Source organism: Hypanus sabinus, chromosome 12 (assembly GCF_030144855.1).
Source record: "Hypanus sabinus isolate sHypSab1 chromosome 12, sHypSab1.hap1, whole genome shotgun sequence".
Classification (NCBI taxonomy): domain Eukaryota; kingdom Metazoa; phylum Chordata; class Chondrichthyes; order Myliobatiformes; family Dasyatidae; genus Hypanus; species Hypanus sabinus.
In genome coordinates, this window is record NC_082717.1 from 100331698 (window position 1) to 100348623 (window position 16926).

A 16926-nucleotide genomic window follows, 5' to 3' on the forward strand; every position below is an offset into this window, starting at 1 on the left:
AGGGGATGAAAAGCCAATGTGATAATAACTAAGGAAATTTTATTTTCAGACATGTTAACTGAGGGTTAAACACAAGAGATTTTGCAGATGCTGCAAATCCAGAATGACAGGCACAAAATGCAGGAGGAACTCAGCAGGCCAGGCAGCGCCTCTGGAGAACTGAGAAATTAGTTTCTGTTTTGAATACCGAGGCCAACTCACCTGCTCCTCGAGATACCTGCAACTGAAAGAACAGGCAAGGCTTCAGTTCTGGCGATGGAGCCTTTCCTCAGAACTGGACCGCAGTGTCCCCAGTGTTGTCCAGGACCAGCTGTGCAGGCCGCTTCATTTGTTGCTGAGCTGCAGATGTTTTGGGCCAAGGATGTTGCAATGAAGTAATTTTGCAGTGATAACCTGGAGTTAGGATGAATGGAAAAGCACACCCATCTTCTTTTATGCTGTTTATGACATTAACCACTTCATTTTCTCATTGAGACCCGTAGCCGCTTGACACCACACTCGGCCAAATGCTACCTCAATACCACACTCACTTTACCCCTGGAAGTCTGCTCTTCGGACCAAGGCTGTGATAAGGTTCGGGCAAACCCCAGAATGGGCAACAGGGAGGAATGGGTTATTGGCAGCAAGTAATGAGCAAATTCCCAGCTGTCAGAGAAATAGAAGCTGGAGGTGTCCAGAAAGAACACAGGATGTGGAACAATGGTTGTCCCAGACTTAGTGGCGTGTGCATGGAAAGGTAGGCAGAAGCAGGAGATGGAGGTGGGGAATATACTTTCCTCAGCAGGAGCAGGGACGTGCTGCTGTTCTCGCCAAGAAGGTGTGATTGGAACTATCTGAAGAGTAGAAGAGTGCACACACAGTGACCACTTCATTAGCTCTCTTCTGTACCTAATAAAGTGGCCACTGAGTGTATGTTTGTGGCCCTGTGTTACTGTGGCCCATCCATTTCAAGGTTCGATGTGTTGTGCAAGAGGTGCTCTTCTGCACGCCACTGTTTTAATGCATGGCTATTTGAGTTACTGTCATTTTTCTAACAGCTTGAACCAGTCTGGCCGTTCTCCTCTGACCTCTGTGATTACCAAACCCTTTGCTCACAGAGCTACTGCTCACTGGACATTTTTTTTTTTGTATTTTACACCATTCTCTGTAAAATCTAGAGACTGCTGTGTGTGAAAATCCTAGGAGATCAGCGGTTTCTGAGATACTCAAACCACCCTGTCTGGCACCAACAAACTTTCCATTGCCAGTGTCACTTAGTTCACATTTTTCCCCATTCTGAGCAACAACTGTACCTCTTGACCATGTCTGCATGCTTTTATGTATTGAGTTGCTGCCACATGATTGGCTGGTTAGATATTTGGGTTAACGGGCAGGTGTTCAGGTGCACCTGATAAAGTGACCTCTGAGTGTAGAAGAGTAATCAATGACCTAAAACTGTGTGCACATTTCCTCAATTAAATGCACTTACTATTGCATCAGTCTTCATCACAGTTCAGTTTAGAGTAGCATCTGCCTTCAGCTTTGGAGTGCCCTTTCACCCTGGCACAATACCATCCAGCACTAGCACTTGCTGTACTGGCTTATAGTCATTTCACTCATAAAACTAGAAGGCATATGAGCAGAATTAGGCCATTCAGCCCATCAAATCTGATCCACCATTCCATCATGGCTGATTTATTATCCTTCTCAACCCCATTCTCATGCCTTCCCTCGTAACCTTTAATGCCCCAACTAATCAAGAACCTATGATCTCTGCTTTAAATATACACAATAACTTGGCCTCCACAGCCGTCTGTGGCAATGAATTCCACAGATTCACCATGCTCTGGCTAAAGAAATTCCTCCTCATCTCTATACTAAAGGGATGTCCTTCTATTCTGAGGCTGTGCCCTCTGGTCTTAGACTCCCCCACTATCAACAACATCCTCTCTTAAGTCCACTCTATCTAGGTCTTTCAATATTCAATATGTTTCAATAAAATCCACTCATTTTTCTAAACTCCAGTGAGTACAGGCCCAGAGCCATCAAACGCTCTTCATACATTAACACTTTCATTCCCAGAATCATTCTTGTGAACCTCCTCGGGACCCTCTCCAATGCCAGCACAAACCTTCTTAGATAAGGTTCCCAAAACTGCTTGCAATACTCTTAGTGTGACCTAACCAATGCTTTATAAAGCCTAAGCATTACAAGCTTGCTCTTATATTCTGGTCCTCTCAAATGAATGCCAACATTGTATTTGCCTTCCTTTATTAACAACTCACCTGCAAGTTAACCTTTAGGGAATCTTCATGAGGCCTCCTAAGATCCTTTGCACCTCTGATTTCATTCCCATTTTGAAATTAGATTATGCCTTTATTCCTTCTACCAAAGTTTATAACCATACTCTTCCCTGCACTGAGTTCTATTTCCCACTTCTTTACTGCCATTCTCCACACCAGCCCCTGCCCCAGCTCCCTAATAACCTCCTCCCCCCTTTGAAACATGGAGAAAAGGCGCAGGGATGAGCTGATCATCCCTTTTTGTCTGTTTCACCAATACGGCCGATTCTCTGCCTCAATGCTATGAAACTCTTTCTCCAGTGTATTCAGAATTTCTGTCGTCAAATAATTATCATGCCCTGCCAGTATACTACACCTCAGTATGTAACGTTCCAGTATCTTACATTCAGTATCTTACACCCCATCTCACGTGCTTTAACTCTGCATATTTTCCTCTTCCGTGGGACTTTATCAAAGTAATTGGATTTTCAAATTTTTAAAAATTCAAAAATCCAAACACTTATCAATGCTGAGTAACAGGAACAAAATGCTGGAAGAACTCAGTAGAGCAGGCAGCATCGATGGAAGGGAATAAACAGTCAAAATTCTGGGCCCAGACCCTTCACCTTGTGATTATTCCCAAACATACCCCTGTTTTACTTTTTAAAGACTGCAGGACCATATTTTGACCCCAGATGGTACAAACCTCCTTCAGGTCAGTCACACAAGAGTTTCTTCAGATGAGCAACACATACAAAATGCCGGAGGAACAGAGCAGGTCGGGCACCACCTACGGAGAGGAATAAACAGTTGATATTTCGGGCTGAATTCCAAAAGAAGGACAGGAATAGTCATGAATTACTTATCAACTTTGACAATACTGTCCTCTAAAAACTCTGCTCAGTTTGTCAAACCTGCTTTTCCCTCTATAAGTCCATTTTGACTTTGTCCAATCCCATAGGTATTTTCTTTTATAAAAGATCAGAATCAGAATCTATATGTCATGAAATATGTTGTTTTGTGGCAGCAGTCCAATGCAATACATAATTTTTTTAAAACTATACATATATAGTTATACATATAATTGAATATGTTGTACAAAAAGAGCAAAAAAGAAAAAATTAGTGAGGTGGTATATATGGGTTCAGTGTCCATTCAGAAATCTGATGACATTGGAGAAGAAGCTGTTCCTAAAAGGCTGAGTGTGTGGCTTCAGGCTACTGTACTTTGCCCCTGAAGGTAGCAATGAGAAGATTCGAGATTGAAGATTATTTAATGTCATTTCCTGCACACAAGTGTAAGGAGAAAGAAATAATCTTTACTCCAGATCCGATGCCACACAGAATAAAACACAAAAGATAAAGAACACAACAATAATAACTATAAACACCATAAATATAAATACTTAAGATAACTTATGTACATAGATGACTAATATGTCCATAAAGTGATGCTAGGCTGTACATAAGGTGACTGATGGGAAATGAATTAATGGTGGAGTTAGTGGGTGGAGGTGTTGATCGGTCTTTCTGCTTGGGAAAAGTAGCTACCTTGAGTCTGGTGCTCCTAACATGAATGCTACATAGCCTCATCCCTGATGGGAGTGGGACAAACAGTCTGTAAGCAGGGTGGATGGAATCCTTCACAATGTTACTGGACCTTTTCTGGCATCTTTCTGCATATACCTCCTTGATGGTAGTTGGGCAAGTGCCAGTGATGTGTTGGGCAGTTTTGACTACTGTTGTAGAGCTTTCCTGTCTGTCACAGTGTAGTTTCCGTTCCAAGCAGTGACGCAGCTTGTGAGGATGCTCTCTATTGTGTATCTGTAGAATGAGTTGAGTTTGGACGTGCAAAGTCCAACTGTCTTCAGCCTCCTCAGGAAGAGGCATTGGTGAGCTTTCCTGACTGTGTCGGATGTGTTCTGGGTCCATGAGAGGATGTGACTGATGTGCATTCCCAGGAGTTTGAACCTGCCCCCACTTTCTGCCAATGTAAAGGGGGGTGTGAGTGGAAAGAGTTCTCCTGAAGTCAATACCATCTCGTTGGTCTTGTTGACATTGAGGAAGAGGTTATTTGACTGGCACCAGGCCTCGAGCTCTTTCACCTCCTCTCTGTAGGCTGATTCGTCGTTATTGGTGAGGACCCCATCATCGGTGACCTTGACAATGTGATTGCTCAGGTGTTTGGATGTGAAGTCATGTGTAAGCAGAGTGTACAGCAATGGGCTCAGCGCACAGTCCTGGGGTCACCCGTACGGTGAGCGATGGGGAGGGAGGAGCGGTTGTGCATCCTATCTGAGGTCTGTGGGTTAGGAGGTCCAACACCCAGTTGCACTGTGGTATTTAGACCAAGGAGTCGGAGTTTGTTCACCAGCATCTGTGGGACAATAGTGTTGAATGCCAGTCTGAAATCCAGAAACAGCATTCCAATGTACAGCAAGTGTCCTTCTTTCCTGGGTGGTCAGGGCCAGCTGCGTGACAGATGTTACGGCATCTCTGCAGAGCCGTTCTGTCAGTGAGCTTATTGGTGAGTGTCCAGTGTGGCAGGAATGGAGTTTCTGATATCAGCAGTTCAAAGCATCTCATGGTGACTGGAGTCAGTCTCACTGGTTGGTAGTCATTCAGTTCTGAAGGTGCAGAGTTCTTTGATACAGGGATGATGGTGGCCCCGTGGGGACAGCAGCCTGGATGAGTGAAGTGTTGAAGACGTCAGTGAGCTGGTGTGTTCACTCTCTGAGTACTGGGCCTGGGGTGTCGTCTGGACTGACTGCCTTATCGGGGTTGACTCTCTGCAGTGGACGTCTCTTGTCTGCTGCTGCTACAGACGCCTGGGAGGGTTGCAGCTCACCTGGGAGGGGTTGCAGCTCACCTGGGAGGGGTTGCAGCTCACCTGGGAGGGTTGCAGCTCACCTGGGAGGGGTTGCAGCTCACCTGGGAGGGGTGCAGCTCACCTGGGAGGGGTTGCAGCTCACCTGGGAGGGTTGCAGCTCACCTGGGAGGGGTTGCAGCTCACCTGGGAGGGTTGCAGCTCACCTGGGAGGGGTTGCAGCTCACCTGGGAGGGGTGCAGCTCACCTGGGAGGGGTGCAGCTCACCTGGGAGGGGTTGCAGCTCACCTGGGAGGGTTGCAGCTCACCTGGGAGGGGTTGCAGCTCACCTGGGAGGGGTTGCAGCTCACCTGGGAGGGTTGCAGATTACCTGGGAGGGGTTTCAGCTCACCTGGGAGGGGTGCAGCTCACCTGGGAGGGGTTGCAGCTCACCTGGGAGGGTTGCAGCTCACCTGGGAGGGGTGCAGCTCACCTGGGAGGGGTTGCAGCTCACCTGGGAGGGTTGCAGCTCACCTGGGAGGGGTTGCAGCTCACCTGGGAGGGTTGCAGCTCACCTGGGAGGGGTTGCAGCTCACCTGGGAGGGGTGCAGCTCACCTGGGAGGGGTTGCAGCTCACCTGGGAGGGGTGCAGCTCACCTGGGAGGGGTTGCAGCTCACCTGGGAGGGTTGCAGCTCACCTGGGAGGGGTTGCAGCTCACCTGGGAGGGTTGCAGCTCACCTGGGAGGGGTTGCAGCTCACCTGGGAGGGGTGCAGCTCACCTGGGAGGGGTTGCAGCTCACCTGGGAGGGGTGCAGCTCACCTGGGAGGGTTGCAGCTCATCTGGGAGGGGTGCAGCTCACCTGGGAGGGGTTGCAGCTCACCTGGGAGGGGTTGCAGCTCACCTGGGAGGGGTGCAGCTCACCTGGGAGGGGTTGCAGCTCACCTGGGAGGGGTGCAGCTCACCTGGGAGGGTTGCAGCTCATCTGGGAGGGGTGCAGCTCACCTGGGAGGGGTTGCAGCTCACCTGGGAGGGGTACAGCTTTCATGGCTGGTGTGATATACCATGTCTGAAAGCATGATAAAAGTTGGTTAGAGCGTCAGGGAAGGAGGCATACAGTTAATCCTGTCTTTCCTTGCATAGTCAGTAATGCCCTTAATGCCAGACAAATACACTGCGGATTGCTCTCAGAGAGGTGTTCCTGAACTTTTTCTGCAGAGGCAATCCTTGCCCTCTTGATGCCCAAGATGAGGTTCCTCTTGGCTGCTCTCAGATCTGTTATATCTCCAGACCTGAAGGCAGGTTCCCGGGACTTCAGTAGGGAGCATACCTCAGCGTTCAGCCAGGGCTTCTGATCGGCCCGTGGGATGACCGCTCTTGATGTACCAATGTCGCCTACACACTTGCTGATGCAGCTGGTGACACATGAGACATATTCTGTTTCTACTGTTTGTGCCGTCCCCTTTGAACATCTGCCAGTCGCTCCAATCAAAACAGTCCTGAAGCATAGAGATTGCCTCTTTAGACTGTGCAGTGATGGTCCTCTTGTCTGGCATGTCCTGGGTGATGGGGGTCCTTAATGACAGATGCCTCTTGAAGGTGTCCTTGATGCTGGGGAGGCTAGTGCCCATGATGGAGCTGGCTGAGTTTGCAATCTTCTGCAGCTTTTTCCGATCCTGTGCAGTGGCCCCTCCATACCAGACGGTGAAGCAGCCAGTCAGAATGCTGTCCACGGTACATCTGCAGAAATTTGCAAGAGGCTTTGGTGACATATCGAATCTCCTCAAACTCCCAATGAAGTATCGCAACCATTGTGCCTTTTTGTGATTTGGGCTCAGGTTAGATCTTTTTTTTTATTACAAAATCCTTTATTACAAATTTCGGTGCTATACAATATATACAAAACAGTGACAAACACAATTACTGCACTACAAATAGACAATAGACATTACACCAGAATGTTGCCATCCCTATCCACGATGGCATTTACACCCCGCGGAGCCCAACGGTCACGAAGAGATGTTGACACCCGGGAACTTGAAACTGCTCACCCATTTCAGTGCTGATCCCTCGATGAGGGCTGATGTGTTCCCTCAACTTCTCCTTCCTGAATTCCACAATCAATTCCTTGGTGTTTCTGATATTAAGTGCATGGATGTTGTTGCAACACCACTCAACCTGACTCCTATCTGACTCCTGTACACTTCCTAGTCAGCATCTGAACTTCTGCCAACAAATTTATAGATGGCCTTTGAGCTGTCTCTAGCCATACAGTCATGGATGTAGAGAGAGCAAAGCAGTGGGCTAAGCACACTTCACTGAGTTGCACCAGAGCTGATTTGTCATCAAGGTGGAAAGATTATTTCCGATCCACTCTGACTGTGGCCTCCCGATAAGGATGTCAAAGATCCAGTTGCAGAAGAGGTACAGAGGCCCAGATTTGGAGCTTGTTGATTAGTATCAAGGGGACAATTGTGTTGAGTGCTGAGCTGTATTCAATAGGCAGCAGCATGATGCAGGTATTGTTGTTGTCCAGCTAATCCAGGGCTGAGAGCAGAACCAGTGAAATTGCATCCACTGTGGACTTATTGGGGCGGCAGGCAAATTGCAGTGGGTCCAGGTCCTGCTTAGGAAGAGCTGATCCTGGCCATGACCAACGTCATCACTAGATGTTAGTGCAACTGGGTGACAGTCATTGAGGCAACTCTCCCTGCTCTTCTCGGGCACTGGTATGATCCCAGCATTTTGTTTGATATCAGAGTAACCGGCCTATTGTGCTCTGTTTTATTTCTCCCTCTTTCATTGCATAGTGGTGTTCCATTTGCCAGCCTCCACTCTGCAGGGACTGTTTCATGATGTACACTCCGTGGCCATTTTATTAGGCACACCTGCTCGTTAATGCAAGTGCATAATCAGCCAATCATGAGGCAGCAATTCAGAGCACGAAAGCAGACGATGTCAAGAGGATCGGTTGTTGTTCGGATCTAACATCAGAATGGGGAAGAAATGTCACCTCAGCAACTTTGACAGTGGAATGATTGTTGGTGCCACACGGGGTGGTTTGAGTGATCTCCTGGGATTTTCATGTCAACCATCCCTAGAGTTTACAGATAATGGTGTGAAAAACGAAAATCACTCAGTGAGCGAAAATTCTGTGGGTGAAAGTGCCTTGAGAGGTCAGAGGAGAATGGCCAGACTGGTTCAAGCTGACAGGAGGATGAGTGTACGTCACTGCAGAACCAGGTGTAGTCTCTATTTCTGTGCCTAGGGGCTGTCATAACCACACACTCTACTCTGACTGGACTAGCAATGTTAATTATAGAGCAAAACACAGAAACAGGCCCTTTTTTTTTGCTCAGTTACTTGGAGAGCTAAGGAAGCTGCACAGAAGCATGTATGCAAGATAAAACCACCTCTGTAACATTATGACTAGCAGGTATCATTTGGGGTTGGCTGCACTTACAACACAGACGGGTTAGTCATTTGAAAAGTTTAATGATGCAGAACTTGATTGGGCTTTCACCAGAACAAAGGGAATATGTATGCGGGTATCCAGAGATCTCACACGGACAAGGATAATCAAAGTTAATGTATAATCAATGAACATATATGCCACCATATGCAACCCTGAGATTCATTTTCTTTCAGACATTCACAATAAACACAAAGAAACACAACAGGGTCAATGAAAACCCTCACACGGCAAGATCGACAATTTGCAAAAGGCAACAGAATGTGGAAATACAAAAAAAGAGAATGAATTAATTAAGCAATAAATATCAAAAACATGAGATGAAAAGTCCTTTTGGGAACAGTTCAGTTTTGGGGTTGAGTGAAGTTGAGTGAAATTATCCCCTCTGGTTCAAGAGCCTGATGGTTGAGGGGTAATAACACTTCCTGATGCTGGTGGTGTGGTCCTGAGGCTCCTGTACCTCCTTCCCAATGGCAGCAGTGAGAGGAAAGCATGGCCTGGATGGTAATGGTCTTTGATGATGGAAGCTGCTTGGAGATGTGCTCAGTGGTGGGAAGGGCTTTAGCCGTGATGGACTGGGCTGTATCCGTGACTTTTTGTCGGCTTTTCCATTCAAGGGCATTGGGGTTTCCATACCAGGACATAAAGCAGCCAGTCAATACACTCACCACTGCACACCTATAGAAGTTCGTCAAAGTATTGGGTGACATGCTGAATTTTCACGAACTTCTGAGAAAAGTTAAGGAACTGTGCTTCTACGTGAACAATTACTGCATTTCCTTCATGTTGCTTGCCCATAACATCCTGTGGATGTGACCTCCTTGCAGCCTTGGGTTTTTGAGAAGTGAGAAAATGTTATACACAACCTGCCCTGAATTATTTCTCGTGCACGTACCTACACAAGTGTATCTTTTTTTAATGCTACTTAAAACAAGCTGCTGAAAATTATGCATGGAGTACATTAATGAGAATTGTGCAAGAAGGCTATTAATTTTAATCAAGCCTCTCAATCTGGATGTAAGCAAGCTAAATTCTGTTGAAAAATTTGTTCTTATTTTTTTCCTTATTTCCTAAGAGATTTGGAAAGCCTAAAATTTCCCCAAAGCATTGAAAATATATGGAGCAAACACCCAGATTCAGGGACAATTGCAAATTACAATGGGATGAAGAGCTGCCTGTAAATTAGCAAGATTGTGGGTCCAAGAGACATTTTGTAACACTGGAAATTCCTCAGGGCTGCTTGTACTCCATCAAATGTACACTCTGTGGTCACTTTATTAGGTACACCCGTACACCTGCTGATTAATGTAAATATCTAATCAGCCAATATGTGGCAACAGCTCAGTGCATAAAGACATGCAGACGTGGTCAAGAGGTTCAGTTGTTGTTCAGACAAAACATCAGAATGGGGAGGAAATGTGATCTGAGTGACTTTGACCAGGAAATGATTGTTGGTGGCAGATCTCGTCTGCGCTACTGAGTATCTCAGAAGCCGCTGATCTCCTGGGATTTTCACACACAACAGTCTCTAGAGTTTACAGAGAATGGTATGAAAAACAAGCAACATCCGGTGTGCGACAGTTCTGTGGGAGAAAATGAGCTGATCAGAGGAGAATGGCCGGATTGGTTCAGGTAGACTGGAAGGCGACAGTAACTCAGACAACCACGTGTTACAACAGTGGTGTGCAGAAGAGCATCTCTGAATGCACAACACGTCAAACCTTGAAGTGGACGGACTCCAGCAGCAAGAAGACCATAAACGTACTCAGTGACCACTTTATTATAACAGGAGGTACCAAATAAAGTGGTCCCTAAGTGTACTCTGGATAGAATGCAGTTCTTAATGCAAAAAAAAACCCAGGAGGTATACCATCAGCTGGAAATTTCTAGAACTTGCTGCTAATTTGAGCTGTCCTGCTCCTTACCTCGCTACTTTACCCTCAAATTCCCTACCATTCCAGGGAATTCATCACCTACTTGGCACATATCATCAGAGATTTCCAAATGAAATTAAGTCAACACTTGAGGAAGATGAGCTTGCAAAACCACAGTAATGGAGTAGGGGTATGTGACTACTATATACAGAGGGCCAGCATGGACTAAATGGGTTGAATGTCCTCTTTGTGTCCTATTTGCACTATGATCCGACTAATTCCTTGATCTTCACATTAACCTCCCACGAATTGCCGTAGAATTTTAGAATAGCTCGTTACCTGGCTAGGCAGTTGCTAGTGCAAAGCCTATTGACATGAGTCAAGTACAGTAGTGTAGCTGCTCCACGGTTCCACAATATATTGAGTTCAAATTCGAGCTTCAGATTTTGTCCAAGTGGAGTTTGCACACCCTCCCTGTGAACCTATGGCTTTCCTCTGGGTGCCAAGTATATGTGAGGTCAGGTTAATTGGCTCAGAAGACTGCCTTTTCCAATGCTCCCTTCTGGAACGTACTATAGGGCTTTCCAGAAAGTTCACACCATCTTAAAAATTTCTTCTCCCCGCAGTCAATCTGATGAACTATTCTAGTTAGTTCTCCCCCATCTATTATCTCAGTCAGTAAACACTTTAAACCACATTTTATAATGAGGCTTACATTGTAAATGCATGCCGGTATTTATATATTTGAACTGATTTTACTCCCTATCTATGCTTTTAATTTTATTTTCATATAATTATTTATTATTTATTATTTATAATTGTTGAATGGTGTTTTTGTTTCATGTCACACCCTGCCCAATGCACTGATATATGGAAATGTGTGTGGTGAATAAAATTGATCCTAGCGTGTGTGTGAGTGGTGGAATGTGGGGGAAGTTGTTGGGAGAGTGGGGAAAATAAAATCTGAAGAATTAGTGTACACAAATTCTTTTTGCATTTTCAATGTACCTGAATAAGTAGTTGGGGAGCTATGACCAAGAAGGGCCAGGTACTGAGGGCTGGGAAGTGGGCTTTGCTTCTGGCCAATGTGGATGTGTGGGCTGAATGGTCTCCTGTGCTGAGCCATGAATTTCAATGATTCTACCCTTTTTTTTGTTTTGCCAGACTTACTGGGGGAAGCAGTCTTTCTCACTTTGAATTTAGTCATGTTCTGACAGCAAACATTGATTCCTTTGCTTCAGTTTGACTCTCGGAATGAAAAGGGTAAGGAGTGGTTTCATACATCGGTGGTAACAGGTCCCAAATCACCAGAGCAGCAGCCTGTGATCTCAATTCCCCCAGACACCACAAATCTGTGATCAGGTTGCTTCAGGTTCTGCCGTGCAGACTTGAAATTAGTTATTCACATTGCAAGGTCTCTGCCCTCAGCTAGGCTCTTCTGGTTTGGTTTGGTTTGGAAAACAACCAATGTTCTGCAAGAAAGCTGCATACAATCCTTACCACATCCTGCTTTCACAGAAAGACAAAGTTTTTAAAGACCTTTAAGACCTGTCACATATCTGTTAGTGCTGCTGCCTCGAAAGAGTTGACAGCCTATCACGTACTAATATACACACAGCCCTGAGGAAGAGGGGCAACAAATGGTTGTCTTAACTGTTTGCAGGCAACAAATGTACTAACTTACACAAAAAAACTAGTGTCAAATTATAAAACTTCCTCATAAAGATGTGTTCCAAATGGGGCCCTTTAAACACAGGACAGAGATCATATTAGTAAATCAAAGATTATAAAATCATATAGAAGCAAAATTAGGCCATTTGGCCCATCGAGTCTGCTCCACCATTTCATCGTGGCCGATTCATTTTCTATTGCAGCTCCAATCTCCTGCCTTTTCCCCGTATCCCTTCATGCCCTGACCAATCAAGAATCTATCAATCTCTGCCTTAGGTATACATAAAGACTTGGCCTCCACAGACATAGGTGGTAACAAATTCCATAGATTCCCCACCTGCTTAAAGAAATTCCTCCTCATCTCCATGCTCTATTCTGAGGCTGTGTCCTCTGGTCTTAGACTCCCCCAACATAGGAACCATCCTCTCCACATCCACTCTATCAAGGCCTTTCAACATTCAATAGGTTTCAGTGAGGTCACCCCGTCATTCTTCTGCATTCCATTGAGTACAGGCACAGATCCATCCAACGCTGTTCATATGACAAGCCCCTCAATCCCGGAATCATTTTTGTGAACCTCCTTTGAACCATCTTTAATGTCAGCCCATCCTTTCTTAGATAAGGCATCCAAAGCTGCTCACAATATTGATTGTGAATAGTGAGAAATTTTCCCCATTAGTAGTAAATATTTGGTAGGTGGAGGGACAGAGAGGCATGAGGAAGTGCACAGGAGTTGAGCCTGGCAGAGATCAGCATTGACCAGGTTGAGTTTGAAGGGCATGACAGCTGACTCTGCTCCCTGTGATCTTGAGGTAGAGGTGACGACTACCACAAGACGTGGGTTTAAGGTAATGGGTGGGAGAATCAAACGGTGCTTGAGCAAGAACAGCATGTGGTTGAAATCTGGAATGTACTGTCAAATAGGTGGTGGTTCTCACAACATTTAAAAAGTATTTAAGTGAAACACCACTTGAAGAAAGGGATTAGAGATCATAGATGGAGTCTGATACATGGCAAGAGTACAGTGTGTGAGAGCCTGGCTGTTTGCCTCAAATGGATACTTCAATTCGCACACAGTAAAGTCCCATAGGCATAAATCAGGTACTTAGTCACTAGTTGTGCAGAGTCTAAGGGATAAACATTGATTGAAAAGTTAAAATAACCTTCTGCTTTTGAAACATGGGGTCCTAAACAGGCAGATAGTGTCTTGAAATAAGCTCTGATTGTGAGAAAACGCTCATGATAATCATCGCAAGGCATTATTCCTGCTCAGATCCTTCAGACAAGGATGACATGGAACATGAGGAATCTACAGTCAGTGAAGATAGGAAACTCCAGCATTTCAATGACAAGAACAACTATGGAGCCACAGGATACCGAGTTTCACTCTGTGCAGGTGCTGCCTGATCTGCCGGGTATTTATCAATCTCTGTTCTGGATCTCTGCACAGGACTGGAGAAAGCTGCAGAGGGTTGCCAAGTCAGCCAGCTCCATCATGGGACCTAGCCTCCCATGTGAGGATATCTTCAGAAGGAGATGCCTCAAAAGGACAGCATTCACCCTAATGTCCCCTCCTCATTGCCTCCATCAGGGAGGAGATACAGGACTCTGCAGCATTTTAGGAACAGCTTGTTCTTCAAAAACCATCAGAATGGGCAGTGAAGTACCTCACTCCTCACTATTTTCGCTCTCTTTTTGCACTACTTAATTAATTTCTCATCATATGTAGAGTATGTACACACTTTTTCTTATTGTAAATTGTTGTGTTTTCATGTATTGTACTCCTGCCAGGAAACATTAAATGTCATGACATATGGTATAGTGGAAAAGTCTCAGGCTCTCGAGGTTTTTTATACGGTTTCAGAGGTTTGGCCTCCACAGAGCCCAGTTCTCAACATCCTGGGATTACCTGGTGAGACAGAAGCAAGTGAGATATCCAACGTCTTCAGAAGCACTTGTGGCAAGTTCTCCAAGATGCCTGCAACAGCCTAGCAGCCGATTTTCTTATGAAACTGCACGACAGTGTACCTAAGAGAACTGATGTAGTTTCAAAGGCAAAGGGTGATCACACCAAATATTGATTTGATTTCATTTTTTTTTACTATTTACTGCTCGTCATATTTTTTTGATATTTATAAACTTCTCATTGTTTTTGAAAGCGTCTTCACTTTGAAGATTTTTTTACATGGGCCTATATACAGTGCTGTGTGTCAATGATATTAATCCTGAATCTGATTCCAACAACTAGGAAGAATTTGCCAGTTGCTGACTGCATCTCTTCAGAATGATGAAGACTGCTACCAGGCCTTTTGATAAGTCTCTGCTCCCCTGTGAAAAGAGCACAGCCTCCCCTATCTGTTCTATTTCAGGTTTCCAGAAGCTGCAGCATGTTATTTTGCTTCACTCTGGTGTGTACTGTTCCTAACTCCATGCTGAACGAATGAAGAAGTGAGTGGGTAACCTTGCGATAGACTGGTGCCCTATCCAGGGGGGGAGTCTCGTACACTCTGTTGCTTCGCGCCACGGGAACCGGAATAAGCACCGGCCTGATGAGCCTACAGGGCTCGGGACAGACTTTAACTTTAATTTAACTTTATATAAGATCTTGGTCAGAAGCACTTGGGAGCACTGTGTTCACTTCTGGTCACCTCACTACAGGAAGGATAGAGAGTGTGCAGCGGAGATTTACAAGGCTGTTGCTTTATGAGAATAGGTTGCGTGAACTTGGCCTTTTCTCCTTGGAGCAACAGAAGATGACGAGAGGCATTGATCGTGTGGATAGCCAAAGGCTTTTGTCCAGGGCTGAAATGGCTAACACGAGTGGGCATAGTTTTAAGGTGCTTGGAAGTAGGTACAGGGGGTTATGTCAGGGGCAAGTTTTCACACTGTCAGTGACGGTGGCAGAGGTGGATACAATAGGGTCTGTTAAGAGCCTCTTAGATAGGTACATGGAGCTTAGAAAAATAGAGGGCTATGTGGTAGGAAGATTCTAGGCAGCTTGTCAAGTGGGTTACATGGTCAACACAACAGTGTGGGCTGAAAGGCCTGTAATGTGCTGTAGATTTCTATTCTCTATGTTCTATAAAAATTTTAAAAAAGAAATAAATAACACTGAGAACATGTGTTGTAGGGTCCTTGAAAGTGGGTCTATGGATTGTGGAATCCACTCAGAGTGGAGGTGATATCCACGCTGACTAAGGAGCCTGATGTTTGACTGTCTGTTCCTGAATCTCATGGCGTGGGACCTCCTTCCTGAAAGCAACAGTGAGTTGAGAGCACACACTGGATGGTGGGGTCTTTGACGATGGATGCTGATTTCATGGTGGCAGTTCTCCTTGCAGATGTGCTCCCTGGTGCAGAGGGCTTTACCTGTGACGGCCTGGTCTGTGTTCACCACCTTTTGTATGCTTTCCCATTTATGGGCAATAATATTCCCACACTAGGATGTGATGCAGCCGGTCGGGATACATTCCCGCTCTATGGGACTTGCAGTCTTTTCCATAAAGACGGGCAGGCGATGGCAGACGGAATGGGTATGTGGGACATTTGTAAGGTGATGGATTTTGTGTACTCCAGACTCAACGTTCCCATTCCATCCCAAGTGCTCCGTCTAATGGGATAGAATTGCATGTTTCTGCACCACATGTCATTTACCAATGATACCATATGTAAGCTTTCCACTCTGGATTTTGCTAATTAATTTGCTCACAGCTGCCCATAATTTTCCAAGCTTTTGAATGGCACTGCACATCATTACCTTGTCCTGCCTTCAACAGGGACTCTGAGGCATCCGTGACCAGATGGAAAAAGTCAGCCAACTAAACCGAAGAAAGATCATATACCAGTGTAATTCAAAAAATTTGAAGTATGTAGTAGATTTAAAACAGGAATGGGGAGTGATTTAATTATTGTAAAAGTGAGATAAGACTTTAAAAAATCAAATATACATCTCCAACACTCAATCTTAAAAGGAATGAAATTCCACACATATTGTTTTCAGGGGCAGGGAGGTTAACAACTGTGGCACGTTGAAAAAAAATCACTTAATCCTGAATTAATTTGCTCTAATCTTTACTGAAACATTTACTGTGCAAATACCTAACCTCATACCAGTTACGTGTTGAGTCACCCCTGAAGGAAGCATGTAACTTGCTCAGAAATTTCCTATTCCTTGATTTAATTGTACAGCACCTTGCTGTCCAGTGTGAAGTGCACTGCTAGCCTCCGCACTATGGCCGAGAGAAATCCAGGCCAGTCTTCTGCACTGCTTTGCAACTCAGTTAGGTGTTCTCTACTCCTGCAGGATAATCAGCAGATCAGAATAAGCAGAAATACTGGGTGATGTGGTTAGACACCACGAAGTGCACATACGTAAATACTATAGATTTAACATGACCACACTCAGAAGGCAATTGTTGAACGAAAGTTAATAGTTACACCTTAGCTTGTATGTGAGCACATAACGGTGGCTGCTGCACAATTAGACCACCTCCTGCTGCTGACCGACTTAAACTGCCAGCTGCCTCCAGGGAATAAGGAGCTCTCTCTAAACGCTTTTAATAAGCAGCCTAAGTTAAAAGCATACGAGCTGCTACAAATAAACACATTCACTTCAGAAAAGCAACCGTAAGGAATTATAAAATATATTGGTCCCAGGAGGAGAGAAGGCTACCCAATACTGATCAATTATCCAGTTGCAAAAAGAGGAGTCATTCTCTGATTGATTATCAAAGCCATAAGACATAGGAGCAGGATTGGGCCATTTGGTCCATCGGGTCTGCTCCAGCATTTCATCATGGCTGATCCATCTCCCTCTCAGCCCCAGTCTCCTGCCTCCCCCACCC

The 16926-nt window shown here is 45.2% G+C and overlaps 1 protein-coding gene across 2 annotated transcripts in view; it reads right to left on the reverse strand.

The window, feature by feature from the left end:
* Positions 1-16926, reverse strand: part of ccr6a (chemokine (C-C motif) receptor 6a) — a 50413-nt gene that overhangs the window by 10322 nt on the left and 23165 nt on the right. For both annotated transcript variants that reach the window (XM_059985383.1, XM_059985384.1), the window contains exons 2-3: positions 2968-3051; positions 202-393 (exon numbers count right to left, since the gene is read on the reverse strand). The gene's annotated coding sequence lies outside the window, so the exon portion shown is untranslated. The remainder of the gene's footprint in view (positions 1-201; positions 394-2967; positions 3052-16926) is intronic.